Here is a 12253-nt window from a genome sequence, read left to right as displayed (position 1 = left end):
TTCCCCCAGTGTTATTTCCTCACAGATGATACCATTAATAACATAACCCCAAAAACATACAGTAACTGTGGGATTGCCCTTTATCCATGTGCCTGCCTTCCAGAGGAATTTAAAAATCAATGAATTCCTCACCTTATTGATCCATAGTGCAAACTGGGTAACAGCCCCAGTAGCCTTAGTCATAAGACCCATGCTTAGATAAAGAGCTGCAAATGGGCTAAGTATAGCTGTGACCATGTGCCACCCGAACCAGGTGTAACTGGACCACATGATGCTGCCTAACGAGGTTTCTATATTCAGCACATAAAAAATTAGGTAACCTGGGAACTGTTATTCCTTTTTCACCCTTTTCTCTCAATGCCCTCAAGCCTCACATTGGGCACCAAGATCTCTCTCGGTTTGAAAGACAGATGTCTGCTAAGGAAGGCAGGAGTCTCCCTTAAAATGGAAAATGTAACCCCCTTCCCTCCAAATTATTATAATTTTGAAATTAAGGGGCTTTCAGGCAAAGGTATGAGAAATAGGAATAACAGTTCTTTACTAGTATATATAACAAGGCAATAATACAGAAACACTGGCTTCAACTGACAGAGTCAGGATACGACCTGACACGGTGTTGGTCAGGGTAGTGGTAGCAGTCCGATTAAATGGCAGCTGCAGTCCTCTTGAGGTGATAGATGTGGTTCTTTTGAAGCAGTGATCCTGTAGAAGGGTCTGGTCTTCCTCTGAAGGGCCATGGTGGTTAAGTAGCTTTTGTCCTCTGGGAATCCAGTAGGTAAGGGCTGACTGTGGTGTTCCAAACCTCAGATTACATCCAGGTAGGGATCTTGGTTCCTCCCCCTGGGCAGAACATCTCACAATGGGATGATGTAATTTTATGAGTCATGCAGTGAGGCTAGATGACCCATTAACAGAAGATATCCCGTGGAGGGAGTTATCAGGGATGTGTCATGGAAGAGTCAAAGAACACTGCCCCACCTGGTTTTAACAGGTGGTGATAGAATACATGCTTTTGGTTACTTCTTACATTGTAACCTAAGGCAAGCAGCTATCCCAAAAGCCCAACGATGTCCTTTTGGGTCTTTGAAATACCCACTTCTGAGACAGTCTATGCCAAGGATGCACGGGGCCTCTGGGCCAGTCATGATGGGGTGTTTCTGCCACTAGTTCCCAATTAAACTCACTTCAGCTTCCAGTACAGTTAGCTGCTGGGATCCTCCTGTCACCCCAGAAATATAAATGGATTCCGCTCCCACATACCTTGATATCATCAGGGTACATTGAGCACCAGTGTCAACCTGTTGGCAATTGAATCTCGGACCCAAACCGGCAGGGAATATGAATAGTTTATTCAAAGGAGTGAGTTGGTTTCATACACTTTTCTAAGGCACAGTATTTCCTTATGCAATAAACGAGATAGCCCAATCAAAATTAATAAAGAAATAAAACTTTTTATGCGGCCAAAATATCGGTCTCAAAAGCCAAGATCGAGAAAAGCAGCACCGAGCCTGGGATCAGAGCTGGGTGAACACGCATAGATCTGACCTCTATCGCATCAGACCTCCCAAGTTCACACCAGCTGCCTTGTCCGGGTTATTTTTATACAATTTTTGGGGAGTGTTCAAGTCCAGTCTATTCTTCTTGTTCTTTAATGTATTCATGAAGTTCTTCTTTCACAGTGCAAGGCTGGACAAAGGGTCTTCTAGATGTAATGAATTGCCCATCTTCGGTGATGAATTTGTCTGTCTTCAATTCCTGGAACCCTCAATGGAGTTCCCGGAATGTCCAATTCCTTATCAGCTGAGATGTAGATATCAGAAGATAATGATCAAGTCATCATAGTGTTAATGTCCCAGTGATAAGATCCAACCCCACCTGGGGTGGAATCCTCACCTATTGATTACTTCTGTGCTGAAAGAACTTCCTTTTCAACTGCTCCAGTGTTGTAAAATGTTCCTCTCAGCCAGGCTGGTGGGGAGGGGGTTGAAACTTTGGCTCTGTATAGTTTTATTACAGTTCATTTTTATACATAACAGCATGAATTACAGACTTCATTTATAACACTTATATCGCATGACCTATCCCGTGTTGCCACATCAGCAACACACTTTGTAGGGGTCTACCACATGACACCTCCTCCCTCCAGGGCCCCATGGAGACAAGCCTCTCTGTGCTGCCATGTGCTCCTTTGTGCTGCCATCTGCCTCTGCAGGCAGGTTTTACAGCTCACAACCTAATTCTCTCTTAAAATTCTCCATATCAACCAAAGCCGTGTATCTTTGTGGGTCAGACGTGCCAGGCCATCAGATCTACACAGTCCAATAGATCCGATTGTCCCTTTCCTCTACCTGGCTAGAGGCAGGGCCCCTCTAATCCTGGTCATGGTACACATTGCTCTTATCCTGTAAATATATTCCTGAGGTCCCTTCAAGAGAATCGGTCATATTATCGTTCCTATACTGTCTGGGGTTCTGTCCACAGGAGACCTGAGCAGCGTTGACCCTAGATGAGGTCCTTGTGGTAGATGTTCCTCTTTTCAATTCATGTACCCGGACTGCTAAGGAGGAAGTGGATTTTCCACCCCAGTTCCTCGTTTCTTCTCCATGTACCCGAAGGAAAAACCAGAGGTTGCCTCACAGAGTGTATCCTCTCTCTTTGGCTGGGGAACATCTGCTCCTAATGGCAGAGACTCTTGTTGGTTCGGGCGAGATGTGGTAAATGTCTTCCTTAAGCTCCTTTCTCAGTTGCTCTTTCAAGCTCCGGACTTGCTCATCCAGCTTTGTTTCGATGGACGAGATATGGGTGTGTAATGGGGCGGTGACAGTGTCCTCTGTGTTGGTTTGAAAGACAGGTGTCTGCCAAGGAAGGCAGGAATCTCCCTTGAAATGAAAAAAACAATGCAACCCCCTTCACTCGAAATTACTATAATTTCAAAATTAAGGGGCTTTCAGGCAAAGGTATGAGGAATAGGAATAACAGTTCTTTACTATTTTATATATATATATGTGTATAACAAGGCAAACAAACAGCAATAACTATGGCAGTAACAGCAAACAGAACCACAAACCCAGTGCGAGCCCTCTTGGCTGTCAGGCCCTTTCCCCTCGGGTGCAGTTCCGCTCGCAGCCAGCAGGGGCGCTGGCGGCTCCCGGTGAGCAGGGCAGGTGCGAGCTCGGGGAGCACGTGGCAATGGTGGCCTGGGATCCCAGGAAGGGATGGAACAAAGGCTTCACAAACCCCCTGGGCAGCCAATCCCGGTGTCTGGCCAGACCCTCGGGAACAGCAGGCTGGAACAGCAGAGATGAGCACAAATCCCAGGTGGCAGATGAGATGGATCAAACTCCAGAGCTGCGGTGGGAACCCTGGGGGGTCTCAGCAAGCAGGGTGTGCAGGGCTACAAAGTAGCGAAGGCTCGAAGCAGCGACAGGGGCAGGGTGGCTGCAGCCCGGCTCCCAGCAGGGCAGGGAAAGGCAGGCTTGGCAATCCCAGGGTTTTCTCTGGTAGAAGGAAGGCAGCAGAAAAAGCAGAAGCCTGCCATGCTGACGAATTCCTTCCAGCCTCTCTCTCCATCCAAATGCCGGAAACTGACAGCCCACAAGCCCAGGTGAAAGAGACTAGCCAGATGGACTCCTCCCCCTATGGCCAGGTCTTTTGTTTTTCTTAAGCACACAGTAAATTTGTCCCCCTGGCAACATGTATGGGGAAAATTCTTTAAGAGAAAAAGAAAACAGAAGAACTCCTAAAACCCCAACACCTCGTAAATTCTTAGTTTGTTGACCAACACACCCACCGTGTTCTCTCCTCCCCTCCATTGCAGCATCACTAGGTAACGGGAGTATATCTCTGGTCCAAGTGATGCCTTAGGATTTTAGCCTTTATATTTTTCATCCTGCAATTCTTTAGTGTATAACTCTAAGCTCCACATAGCCTGTTAGCTGCTGTTCTCCTATTTTGGTCAGACAAAACAATTCCTCTCTAGGCCTGGGAATCAAGGACACCTTACTGTCTCAGACCCTGAGAAATGTAAACAAAAGTGAGTTGGGGGGGGAGCAAACTTGGGGTGAATGATTTTATTACCTGTCTGTAATGAAGCTGTAATTGGAAGATTAACCCCCAATATGCAAATGGACCAAACTTATAAAAGTATGAAAACCTGTGACCTGTTGTCCATTGTTTGGGGTAGCCCCTGGGGGGGCTTCATCTGCCCTAAATGTACTTGAAGGCCCTTCAATAAATAGAACCACTTTTATTCTCTTAATTTTGTCTGACCGCTCTTTTTAGGTAGTCTCATAAGGCATCAGTTTCTGATGACCACAAAGGGACAGGAGGCCTCTGGAGAATCCTCTGGACCAAGTTAGACCCAGCCACCCCCCAACCCTCCTTCCTCCCCTGCCAGCACTTTCAGGGTCAGTGGCTACAGTCCAGGAGGCATCAGAGCCCAAGAATCCAGCAGAGGCAGAAAACATAAACAGGCGAGCAAAAAAACAGTGTTTTGTTGTTATCACTTGGGTTTGGTGTTAAGAGATCTCTTATAGTTTTGTTTGGTGCATGGAAGGGATCCGAGAGGGTCCAAGGCAGTTTTTGTTCGTTTGTTGCTTTCCCCGTTCCTCGCGGTGGTTTAGTCCAATGACCAGAAAGGAGATGCCCTCCTAACACAGTTAGCACTACAGGGGCAAGTTTCAGCCTGAGGCCAGTGGGAGTGTGGCAGGTTAAGCCCTACGCTGCTAGTCGGAAGGTTGGGAATTTGAATCTTGTGCATTCCTCGTTCTTGTTCTTTCTCTCTCCCTGCTTATTAGTGTTTGTCTTTAGGTTGCTTTGTTTTATTTCTTTGATTTTCTCCTGTTTATAAGTGTAGACATGGGGTGTGTCTTCTCACTCAAATACATAAAGATTCCCCTTTAGGTTTAATATTGAAGAACTGGCAGAGATTAACAGGAAAAGAAACATTTATTTCAAAAGTTGAATTGATTAGACTATCAGGACAGACCCGGCTAATGTATAAACTAGAGAAAAAACAAGACATGGCCTAAGTTTGGCAGCTTAGATGAGGCATTAATATTAAATCTGATGTCTTGCATAGGCCAAGATCAGTATTTGGAGGAACTTAAGAATGCTAAGCTTTTTGTGCTCTTATTATGTGATGAAAAGCTACAGAGATCTAAGAAGGAACAGCATGTAATGCTTCTGACAAGGAAGGGGAAGAAAGATGAGAGGGAGGAGCCTGTCCTTAGTCCACCGTGTCTGAGCGACAAGAAGGAGGTGGAAATGGATTTGGTAGCACCCTCTCTGAGGGCAGGGCTGCCTGCCGTGGTAGGTCCTCCTCCACCACCACTGCCGCTGCCACCCCCTCCACCGCAACCTCCCCTGGAAGCGGCCAGGAGTGGGGGTGTGGCTTTGGCGATACCCAGGGTGTGGCTTTGGCGATACCCCCACTGATAAAAAAGGAAGGGGAGCGAAAAGTGGATTTTTGTAGACCACCGCCCCCCTCTCAGGAGACAGAGGCACTACCAAAAGCTGACTCACCGGCTTCACTCTGGCCTCTGCTTCCACCTTCCCCTCGTCCTCCAGCCCCTCCTGGGTCTGGAGGGGCAGAGGGGCAGCCCCTGCAGCCAGCAACACCACCCGTAAAGGCAGAGACGGAGGGCAGAGCCTCCCATCAAGAGGGTGGGCACAGAACCTCCGATCGAGAGAGCAGGTAGAGGACTTCCCAGCAAGGGGGTGGCATGTCTGTCACTCTCAGAGGTAACAACTCGTGCCTGAGTTTCCATGAGAGCACTGTTCACCTAGAGACAGGTGCAGGAGATGACATCACACTTGGTGCCAGAGAACCCAGCAAGGCTGGAGCTGCTCCACCTCAGAGCTATCGGGCCGGGGCTGCTTGGCCTCCGTGCTGTTTTAAGTCCTGCTTGGTAATTCCTAGCACCAATACTGTCACAGACAGCTCCAGCAAGGCACATTCAATGGAAATGGACAGTAGTATTAACTCAGATCACTCCTCTGGAGAGGAGGATGAGGAGACAGCGGTTTTGATCAGATGAAAAAGGGGAAAAATAGCAAAGAAAGCCATTGAGGCATGTAGTCCAGTACCTAACATACCAGATCAAAAAAAGAAGATCCAGTCTCACAAGCCCCTGTAAGACAGGCAGTCAGTAACCAAGGGCCTATATATGTAAAAGTCCTCTCTTGTAGAGTTAGAACAGTGGAAGACCATCATTTGAAAATATAAAGAAAACCCAGACAAAGTAGCTAACTTGTTAAAGAGGGCAATTGACACACAGAACCCTGACTGGAGTGAATTGAAGTCTATGATGGACACATTGCTTGATCACACTGAAAGAGAGATGGTTAATAAGGCTATTATAACTTCTGTAGAGGCACAAATAGCCTGCGGATCCATTCAGGGCACAGTTGCTGAATTCTTCCCACTGGATAATCCAGGGTGGGATCCTAATGTGCCAGACCAAATGGCAAGGCCAAAATGATACCAGAATCTCATAGTATATGGGTTAAGATATGGAATTCCTAAAGCTCTAAACTGGGCTAAGTTATAATAAAGCAAAATCAAGATGAATCTCCCACTGATTTTTTAAGTAGGCTAAGAGAAGCTGCAATCAAATATTCAACCCTAGATCCTGATTCAACTGAAGGGAAGTCTCACCTAACCCTCCTGTTTATAGGTCAAGCTACAAATGATATAAGAAAAAAGCTGCAAAAGATAGACAGGATTCAGGACATGAGTAAATTGTTAGAGGTAGCCTGGAAGGTGTATTGAAACAGAGACTCAAGTGACAAAGCTGGACACCATCCTAGTACGAGGGTTAATCAGGAGAAGTCACCCAAGAGAATTTCTTCCCCTCTGGACAAAGATCAGTGTGCCTCTTGTAAGAAAAAGGGACATTGGAAAAATGACTGTCCGATGTTGAAGAAGAAACCCCCAGTTCCCCAACTGACTGTGGGACAAGACTCAGAGTGCCAGGGACCAAAGGCCTCTCCCCCCGCAGAGCCTTTGGTTATAGCTAAGCTGGGGAAAGATGACATTGAATTTGTGGTAGATACCAGAGCATCATATTCTGTGTTAAATACTTTAGCAGGGAAACTGAGTCAAGATGCTGTGTCATTGGGGCTACAGGGGTAAGTGAAACATGGCCTTTCTTCCAACCTTAAAATTCCAACAGGGGAAGCACTGGGTAACTCACCAATTGCTCTATATGCCTAACTCCCCCAAACCATTGCTGGGGAGGGATTTACTGGAGAAATTGGAAGCAGAAATTAAATTTTAAAAATGAAGGGGTGTACAAATGGTAATTCCTGAGACCAAATTTGCCAAAGTTGCTGCACTTTTAATACAGGAAAAATGTGGTGAAATCCCCATTGAAGTTGAAAATGCTGTCAACCCAATAGTGTGGGCCAGTGATGTTCCAGGAAGATCCAAACAGTCAGAACAGTGAGTAGTGCACTCAAACCAGGAGCCATACTGGTAAGACAAAACCAATACCGTTTGAAATTAGAAAATCATAGGGGATTGGCATCTGTAATTGAAAGATTCCTCCAACATGGGTTATTAGTGCAATGTGAGTCTAGGTATAACATGCCCTTCCTTTCCGTAAAGAAAGCTGATGGTAAGAGTTATCAATTAGTGCAAGATTTAAGAGCAATTAACAAAATTAGAGGACATATACCCAGTGGTAGCAAATCCCTACAGTCTTTTGACCACACTGACAGACGAATTAGGGTGGTTTACTGTCGCAGACCTGAAGGATGCCTTTTTCTGCATTCCTGTGCATAAAAAGAGCCAAGAGCTTTTTGCTTTTGAGTGGGAAAATCCTGAAAAGGGAAGAAAAAGCCAGCTTACTTGGACAGTCCTACCCCAGGGTTTCAAGAATAGCCCAACAATATTTGGAAACCAGCTGGCAAAGGAATTGGAAGATTGGAAGAGACAAGAGCCATGGGGAGTTATTCTTCAATATGTTGAAGAACATATGTTGATGATTATCTTGATTGCAGCTAAAACACGAGGTGACTGCATCCAACTCACTGTAAGCTTGTTAAACTTTTTGGGACTAAGTGGGTACAGAATTTCTAAAGATAAGGCACAGATTACCAAGGAAGCAGTAGTTTATTTGGGGCTTGAGAGCTTTTGTGAACATCGACAGCTCAGCAAAGAATGGAAAGACGCCATCTGCTGACTTCCAGAGTCCCACACCATGAGAGAGATGCAAGCTTTCCTGGGAATGGTAGGTTGGTGTCATTTGTGGATAGCAAATTATGGGGTACTGGTAAAACCCCTGTATGGAGTACTAAAAGCAGACGAAAAGGGAATCATTACATGGACTGAGAGCACAAGGACTGCATTTAAATAGATGAAACACTCTCTATTGTCAGCTCCAGTATTGGGATTGTCCGACTTAACTGAACCTTTTGAACTCTTTACATATGAGAGACTAAATGTTGCTTTGGGGCTACTAGTGCAGCGCCTTGGAAACCAACGGAAGGCTGTGGCCTACTTTTCCAAACAGCTAGACAATGTTAGCCAAGGGTGGCCTGGGTGTTTGAAGGCCATGGCGGCTACTGTCATCTTGATTCAAGGGGCCTGAAAACTCACCCTTGGGCAACACATTGTAGTGTATATACCCCATACCATAGCAGATGTACTTGAACAGAAAGGAGGACATTGGCTATCCAGCAACCGGATGCTTGAATATCAATCACTGTTGTTGGAACAAGATGTTACCCTGAAAACAACTTCTGTTGTTAACCCTGCCATGTTTCTGTCCTCCACCTTAACTGACGATGTGCCTGAGCATGACTGTTTCAGACAATTGAGGAGGTCTATTCCAGCAGACCAGACCTGAAGGATGTGCTCTTAGAAAATCCAGATTGGGAGCTATTTACGGATGAGAGCAGCTTCATGAGAAAAGGTAAGCAAATGACAGGTTATGCAGTAACAACCCAGGACAAGATGATCGAGGCGAAGGCCCTGCCAGCAGATGTGTCATCGCAGAAAGCTGAACTGATTGCACTGGTGAGGGCCCTAGACCCAAGCAAAGGAAAGAAGGTAAATATATGGACTGACTCTGAATATGCATTTAGTGTTGTCCACACTCATGGAGCCATCTGGAAGGAGAGAGGACTGTTGAACACTCAAGGTAATGAAATCAAACATGCTGAACAGATCCTTGCCCTCTTGGAGAGCATCAGATAACCAACAGAAGTAGCTATCATCAGTAGAGGTCACCAAAAAGGGAAAACCACTCCAGAATTGGGAAATCACTTTGCTAATGAAGCAGCAAGAGGAATCGCAGAAAAAGGTATTCTCACAGTGATACCACTAAAAGAGATTGATCTGTCAGGGTTCACCCCAAAGTATGATCAGGCAGACTACAAGTTAATTAAGTTCCTTAAAGCTAAGATCATAGAAAATGGATAGGCTGTTCCAGCAGCGAACCAGGCTGTAGTCCCACCCCTGATCCTCTGGGAGCTAGCTCAAAGACACCATGAAAGCACACATTTCGGGGTTGAAAATTTTTTGAAACATCTAAAAAAGGTAGTAATAGGAAAGGGAATGACTAATACTGTACAATCTGTAGTAAGCAAATGTGAAATCTGCTGTAAAAACAATCAATCCTGATACGAGGAAAAGAGTTGTGTTAGCAGTAAACAAAGGCAGGGGATCTTCCTGGAGATTACTGGCAAATAGATTTTGCCGAGTTACCATGCAAAGAGGGATACAGATACATATTGGTATTAGTTGACACTTTCAGCAGATGGCCTGAAGCTTACCCCTGTCGCACTAACAGAGCCAAGGAGGTGGTGAAAGCTTTGCTCAATCATATAATTCCAAGTTTCAGGGTTCCTTTCATCAGACAGGGGACCACATTTTGTTGCAACAGTGATTAAAGAAGTTAGTCAGAATTTGGGAATTACTTGGGATCTGCATACACCTTACAGACCCCAAGCAAGTGGAAAAGTTGAATTTATTAATAGAACCCTTAAAACACAAATTAGCAGAATTTGTCAAGAGACATCCATGACATGGGTTCAGGCCTTGCCTATAGCTTTACTGAGGATCCGCATGCAACCGAGGCATAGGGATAACATCAGTCCCTATGAAATATTGTATGGCAGGCCATATCAAATACTGCATGTTCCAGGAGAAATTCATATGAGGGGGAAACTTGATTTACAGAGATATCTAACTGTCACCCATAAGTAAAGCTTTTATAAAGGGAAGGCTTTGTAAAGTCATGGCTCAGGCCTGTTACTTCAGCTAAGTAGAAAATGACTGTGAGAAAGAGCCACAGCTGAATTAGGGGGTGGAAAAACATGTTATATAATCATTGCATGTACACATCGTGGTGTATGGTGGTTGGTTGAATTATGTTTGTTATGCTTTAAAACTCTGTAACTGATAACCAGCTAACAGCTTCAAAAGGACGGGTTTTTGCAATAAAGCAGCTCTCCTTTGCACCCGCCTGTGGACTCTACATCACTACGGACCCTCACCCACAGCTGGCGCCTGAACACGGAAGATCCACCTACAGTGAAGAGCATACCACGACCGAGACCGAAGCCCGTGGACCCCAGGAGCGGCCCAAGGCAGCACATTCCGACAGTGGACTCAGGCAGCAGACCCAGCCACCCCGAGCGACCCTCACCTTCACCTTACTACATCTCAGCGCATGCATTCATCATTTTAAGGTGAGCAGCGGGGTAGATCATGGGGGCAAAGCTGTCAGTTAAGCAAAAGCAGACCCTAGACAATTTACAGCAGCTTTTACAATGGCAGAACAGAGACATTCCTGATGCTAAATTACTTGCTTTGCTGCATTGGATTTCCACGCATGTAAAAGACTTCCCCTCAGCCAGCATTTTTCAGCTAGACGCCTGGCAGGCAGTAGGACACAAACTTTTCGAAATTGTGAGCACTGGCAATGCATCTGCATCCAGGCATTTCACGACCTGGGGAATTATTATAGCAACTCTTACAGATACTCACATAGATTTGAATTCTCAGCTGCCCTTGGAGGATGCCTCCCCCAGACCACTGGATCTGCCGGCAGCCTTTCCCACGGTGAGGCCTCTTTGCATGCTGCCTCCCCCACATCGGAGGCTCTCCTGAGTGCTACAGCTCCTCCACGGTCTGCCCCCACAACCGCTGCTTCTGCACTGCCTACTCCACCCACAGTACTTTCTTCACCGCCTGCCCCCCCGACACAAGTCTGCCCACAGCTGCTTCGCTTATGGCAGCCCCCTTGGCCGGTACTGGCTCCTTGGGCACGGATGCCCCCCTGGCTCTTTGTAGCCCCCCACCCTTGCTGGGCTCCTGGAATGCTGCAGCTCCCCTGTTCCCTCTTGGACCCCCAGGCGATACAACTCCCCCACCTAGCACTTGCCAGGAGCTGCTGGCCAGCTCCGTGGCTATGGCACCCCCTGGGGAGATAATTACTTTGGATAGCTATCCTGAATCACCCTGTCCTGCAGACCCGGCACCCTTAAATGCTCAAGTGGTACAACTATACCCACAGGAAACCAGGACCGGGACCCCTCATTTATTACTGCATACTGAGTTGTCTATGAACAAGGTTGACCAGCAGCTTACAAAGACATAGATTACTCTGTTGTGAGAGAACTACAGAGGCTAGCACAGGAGAGTGGTGTATCTCCTGAACATCTCATTGCTTTCTTAGAGACCATAAGTGCCGCCTATGTTCTTACTCCTGCTAATTGGAAGAACATAATGAAAATTATCTTAACTATGACACGGTATATGGTTTGGTTCTCGGATTACCGAGAGTCCTGCATGGCTCAGGCACGGCATCTGCAGCAAAGGAATCCTCCTGTACTTGTTGTTCAGTTAACCGGTGACGGTGCGTTTGCGCATGCCAGATCACAGACAGACTATCTGCATGACATTTATGACCTCATTATCCACCTTTCTATTGCGGCGTGGCAGCAGATTCCAGTGACAGACAAGAGCGCTAACATTTCTTATACTAGAATTCAACAGGGTCCCACGGAATCACACATGACATTTATGGACAGGCTGCAGGCTGCGCTATCCTGACAGATTGATGATGAGGACACACGGAAAAATCTCTTGTGACAACTTGTGTATAAGAATGCCAATGATGACTGTAAAAAGGTGTAGATAACAAAAATGCAGCTAGCAAGGATTTTCTTGCTATTTTCTAAGTCCGTGAGAGACTTTTCTCTCTCACAGAAGAGGTAGCAGAGTTATGTAAACAACCACCAC

The 12253-nt window shown here is 46.1% G+C and overlaps 1 long non-coding RNA gene across 3 annotated transcripts in view; it reads left to right on the top strand.

Annotated features, from left to right (window-relative positions):
* The window catches only part of LOC138104347 (uncharacterized), an 82885-nt gene that overhangs the window by 60527 nt on the left and 10105 nt on the right, over positions 1-12253 (top strand). For 2 of the 3 annotated variants that reach the window (XR_011148027.1, XR_011148025.1), the window contains exon 1: positions 7451-10698. This is a non-coding gene — a long non-coding RNA (uncharacterized lncRNA). Of the gene's footprint in view, positions 1-7450; positions 10699-12253 lie in introns of those variants that run through there. The other variant, XR_011148026.1, reaches the window with a different exon arrangement.

This window comes from Aphelocoma coerulescens, chromosome 1A, assembly GCF_041296385.1.
Source record: "Aphelocoma coerulescens isolate FSJ_1873_10779 chromosome 1A, UR_Acoe_1.0, whole genome shotgun sequence".
Taxonomy (NCBI): domain Eukaryota; kingdom Metazoa; phylum Chordata; class Aves; order Passeriformes; family Corvidae; genus Aphelocoma; species Aphelocoma coerulescens.
This window is presented reverse-complemented; position numbering and strand designations above follow the sequence as displayed.